Source organism: Eubalaena glacialis, chromosome 10, assembly GCF_028564815.1.
Source record: "Eubalaena glacialis isolate mEubGla1 chromosome 10, mEubGla1.1.hap2.+ XY, whole genome shotgun sequence".
Classification (NCBI taxonomy): Eukaryota; Metazoa; Chordata; class Mammalia; order Artiodactyla; family Balaenidae; genus Eubalaena; species Eubalaena glacialis.
In genome coordinates this window covers 111045449-111050893 of record NC_083725.1, presented here as the reverse complement: position 1 = coordinate 111050893, position 5445 = coordinate 111045449, and the positions used below count along the sequence as shown (strand labels likewise).

Below are 5445 nucleotides of genomic sequence, written 5' to 3'. Positions count from 1 at the left end.
GAGATGGGTTTCATTCTTGTTACAAGCTTCTGGTCTTAGCCATCTGACTGAAACGCAGAGTTTAGGGAGTTGTAGGTGAGTTTGCCTTTTGCCCTTCTTTAGATATGGTTCATGGTGAATTCTAGAATCACAGAATGAGAGAGTTAGAAAGACCCTTGAAAATGAGGAGGGTGGAGCAGGCAATATGCTGGAGTCCCCTTCCCTACTGCTCTGACTTTAACCAGAGGAGCTGGAGTTGACCTATTTTATATTCTGGAATTCTGCAGAAACTCTCATTTTTAAAAAGTTTCTGCTATTTACAAACGGAAATAAGGAAGGAAAGAAAGAAGGAAGGGAAGTGGACTAGAAAACAATGATCTAAGCTGATTTTTTTCTAGTATAGACAGGAGATAAGAAGATTAAGATTCAGAAAGGCAAATATTTTTTCCCAAGGTCACACAGCAGAAAGGTAGGAGAAACAGGACTTGAATCAGCACTTTTCTTTCTTTCTTTTTTTTTTTTAAGGTTTCAGTCCAGGGCTTTTTACGCTATTCTAGACTCACGAATATGTGCATGTGTGTGTCTGCAATTTAAAAAATACCATATAATTTCCTTGGATTCTCTCTAGTGACCATTGAAACTCCAGGTTTTAGAATAAGGTAAAGCAGAAAGAGCTAATCTTGGAGAATGAGATTTAGGTCCTAATTTCACCTCTGGTAACCAACCAACGGTACAGACAATAACGCTCTCTCTTTGGCTTCAGTTTTATTATTTATAATGGACAAAGGCTAGGCTAACTGGTTTCTATCTCTGATATTTTATTATTTTAGGCATATCACCAGAATTTTCTGGATATTCAGGGAGTATTTAAAATAGGGCAGATCCAATAGTCTTGGAATTAGGGAAAGTTTGTAATGTCTATATAGTAACTATTTTATAGCCCTTTATTCAGCCAGATGACATATATTCATTGGACACCTATAATCTGCTATGCACTGTAACAGATAAGGAGAAAGAATTGATGAAAGCAGAAAACACATTTCTTTTCCTGCATGTTATTCTCTCTAAGTTTTCTTCATCATACCCTACAAAGTCATCTAAAGTACAAATACGCTCTGTACCTCAATTATATCCTTTATTTGGGAATTACCATATTAGAACCTCATTCCTCTTTATTTTGGTAGTGGCTTAATTTTGTTAAAATGTAAAGGGACTTGCTCAGGTTGAGGAGAAGAAAACTTTTTACACTGATTTTCAGAATTCAAGTTCCACATAACCAGTCTCGTCCAGTCAGTTGGGATGGGGAAAGTATCATATCTCTTGCAGTTCCATCTATACTATGGTCCTATGGATTGCCCAGACCCATGGCCACATTCTTTCATAGCACTCAGGAAAAAGAACAGGCTCTAGAGTCAAAGAATCAAGGGTTTAAATCTTGGTTTAGTCATTTAATATCTCCTTGAGCTGTCATAATTTCAGTGAGCTTCTTGTCTGTAATACATGTCTTTTGGAATTGTTGAACTCATTGAACTCATTCAGCAAATACTATTTAATGTCCACTATGTTCCAGGCACAGTGCAAGGAATTAAGGTTATAATGCCCTCCCAGACTTCACAGTTAAGGATACAGACAGAACAAGTCAGCAAACAAAGAGTAAATACAGAGTGTGGTAAGTGTTATCAAATAAACCAATACGTTGCTATAAATATCGGCAATAACAAAGTTTTTATTACTTCCTACGTCATAAAGGGCATATGGTTGATGTAGCAATTATTATGTACAAGTACATGCACCTGGGGTTAGTCAGCCAGTGCAGTGGAGAGCAGACACTGGATTAGGGATGAAGTACATCTGGGTTCAAACCCTGACAGTGTGGATCCTTTGTTAAATAATAAAAATATTTATTTTTCTCTCCAAAACTTGATGCAATTTATTTCATTTAATATTCACAATCTAGGAGGTAGTCCTAGTATTGCCTCCCCTTTACAGTAGAGGGAAATCAAAAGAGATTTGAGAATCCTGTGTCAGTTTGAGCAAGGCCACATAGCTAGTGAGTAGTGACGCAAGGATTGGAGACTAGCTGTGTCTGACGTCAAGGCCATGCTTTGGAGGACCACCAATGCCATGATGGATGTGAAAATTTTGTAGAAACTTAAAAACACTAAAAATAAGTGATGGTGGTTCTCAGACCATGCAAACTAATTTATATATAGTTATTATTATAAGGAAATTTAATGTATGTCTCATACTCTATTTCTATATCTTTACCTTCAGATAATTCAGGTCAAAATGACCAGGTTATCGATGTAGTAATCATATAAAATAATTGGCAATTAGCTTTTATCACACTCTAAAAATGTAATAGACTAGTTATCATAGAACCTTGAGGTTGAAGTAGCAAGAATCATGATGAATCTTATTAAAATATACCTTTGACAATAACTGTAAATGTGAAAAATGAAGGGAGAGGGATGAGTTGTCTGGTCATGTATGGTTTCTCTTCTCGGCTGCACTGCAGAATGAATGGTGCTGTTACATCTCAGGGAAGAATTTGTTTCTAAATCTACCTATTTTAATTCAAATCATCATCAGCTTTCTTCCTGGCCTTTGAAGCAACTTTCTCTTCTTGTAACTTTCCAGTCTTCCTTCTCAGCCTTCTTTCACTCTGATTCATCTTTTACACTGCTTCTGCACTGCTCTCAGTTATATTGTTAAACATGTACTTGACAGCTAGTTCCTTGTTTACAAAAAAAAGTAAAATTTAAAAAACAAACAAAAATAAAATGTTCATGTTTTCCCTTTGGCCATAAGGGAAAGGTCAAACTCCTTAGCATGATATTTATTCAACAAATATGTATTGAGCATCTACTATGTGCCAAGCAATGGTCTAGGTGCTTGTGATACTTCAGTGAACAAAAGAGACAAAAACGCCTAAAAATCTTGGTCTTCATTGAGCTTACATTCTTGTTGAGGGAGAGAGACAATAATCAACAAACCAATGAATTATATGCAATAGTAGGAAGTGATAAGTCCTATCAAAAGAAGAGGGCAGGGCAAAGGGGGCAGAAGTCCAGAAGTGGAGAGAAGGTTGAAATTAAATATGAATATGTAAACACGTATATGCAATTATATATATATATATAGTATGTGCAATTATATATACAGTAAATGCAGTTACATATATGAAACATTTCAACAAATGTCCTCACCAGCTTTGCTTTTGAAGATCTTTCACAATTTGTTCAGCCCCTGCTGTCTCTCAAAAGTAGCCTTATATTATCTTCTCTTAATTCTGTTTAGCCTGTGCTCCTGCCATGTTAATGTTTTTAAGGTTCCTCAAACACTATGGTCTCCTGTGCTTTTACAAATGCTTTTCCCATTTTTAATATAAAGCTCTTGAGCCAACCACCTGTCAACTGCTCACACACACAATTTTCATTCTGGTAACCCCTTCCTCATTGTTGGAATCCTCCTCAAACACATCTCCTCTCAGAAGCTATGTCCAGGACCCAGGGCACTGTACAAATACTGCTCTTAGAGCAACTGTCACACTGTGCTGTGATTTGTCTGTTTCATGACTATCCCATGCAGTATGTTGAATATTTTCAACTTAATAGTAATGTTTTATTACTTTGTACATCATCCGCATTTCTCTATCAAACACATGGGGCAAGGTCAGTTGATAATATTTGTGCAAAATGAGCATAAGCGTTTCACAGTGTTGAACTTTCTTTTCCTTATCCCTTTCTTTAATCTCTAAAGGGGATGCCAGTTTTTCACATCTCTAAGTGCTTCATTCCTCTGCTTTAAGGAAAAAGAACACCTTGACCCCATAAAACCTGGTCAGAACAGACTATGATGATAAGAAACACAAAATTGCCTCTCTAGGCATTTCTTCTCAAAAAAGAAAAAAAATCTAGTATAAATCTGAGTGGCTCATTAATCCAATCACAATGCTTGGATCAACTGGAAAAAAAGTGGGGGTAGTTAGTCCAAGTGCTATTAATAACTTCCTTTGATAAAGTCGTGACATTGACAGTGAAGGTGATGATCCAGATAATGCAAAAATGCCAGTCTGTTCTGGGACCTGTCACTTTTGCATAAACAAATGAATCAGATCAGGATGACAACAATCTCTTTGAAAGACCCAGTAAGTGCTGTAGAGGGAATTTCTGCATTGGATGGAGGTAGGACATTTGCCTTCCACTGTCTCTTCTGGCTCTGGGGCGTCTATGTTTCCATGACAGAACAAAATGGTTTCTTCACCTGGATTTTCATTGCCCCAGGAATCTCATTTTGGGGCTCTGAAGGCAGCAGAGAGAAGAAGGTGGCCCTGGGAAGGAATATCAGCATGATGACCAGTTTCATCCTTTTGGGATTTTCAGAGCATCCAGAGCTGCAGGTTACCCTCTTTGTACTGTTTCTGGGGATCTACTTCATGACTCTGGCTTGGAACCTGGGCCTTATTGTCTTGATTGCCATGGAGTCATACCTCCACTCCCCCATGTATTTCTTCCTTGGTAACTGTCCTTCACTGATATTTCATACACCTCCTCTATAGCCCTTAAGATGCTCTGTAACTTCTTCAAGGAGCAGAAGACCATCTCCTCTGTGGGCTGTGCTGCTCAATTTTTCTTATTCATTGGGATGGTAGGCACAGAGTGCTGTCTCCTGGCAGCCATGGCATATGACTGGTACACTGCCATCTCCAACCCTCTGCTCTACACAGCCCTCATGACACCCACCACCTAATGGGGATGGCCATTACAGTGCACGCTGGAGGATTCCTCACCAGATTGGTCCAAAACAGCTCTATATTCTGACTTCATTTCTGTGGGCCACGAATCATTAACCACTTTTTCTGTGACCTGCCACCACTGCTGGCCTTGTCTTGTTCTAGTACCTTCCTCAGCCAGGTAGTAAACTTTATTGTTGTGTGTACAGTTGGTGGGACTTCAGCTCTTGTTGTCCTGGTTTCCTATGGCTACATCATTGCTGCTGTCATGAAGATCCATTCAACCCAAGGGCCGACAAAGGCTTTCAACACCTGTTCCTTTCATCTGACAACAGTGATTCTCTTCTATGGCTCTGGTCTCTTCTCATATCTCCATTCTAGTGCTGGCTACTCATTAGACCAAGATAAGGTGGTGTCCATGCTCTATGGAGCTGTGATTCCCATGCTGAGCCCCATCATATATAGTTTGAGAAACAAGGAGATCAAAGATGCATTGAAAAAACTCATGGAGAGAAAGAAACAGATGTCCTCTCTGTGTCTTATAGTTCCTTGAGTTTAAAAGAAAAAACAAACAAAAAATACCTTAAGTTTTGGTGTATGTAATCATAATAATAAGTGGCCCACTTATTATTAGTAATAATAGGGATCTGAGTAATAAATTAAAGAAGCTCTTTCAAATAAGATCCCCAACCTACATGTCTACTGCATAATTAGGCTCTACAAAGGTTTGT

General features: G+C 38.3%; 1 pseudogene; it reads left to right on the top strand.

The window, feature by feature from the left end:
- The first annotated feature begins 4219 nt into the window (after window positions 1-4219).
- On the top strand, window positions 4220-5243 carry LOC133099949 (olfactory receptor 5A1-like; annotated as a pseudogene).
- The last annotated feature ends 202 nt before the right edge of the window (window positions 5244-5445 follow it).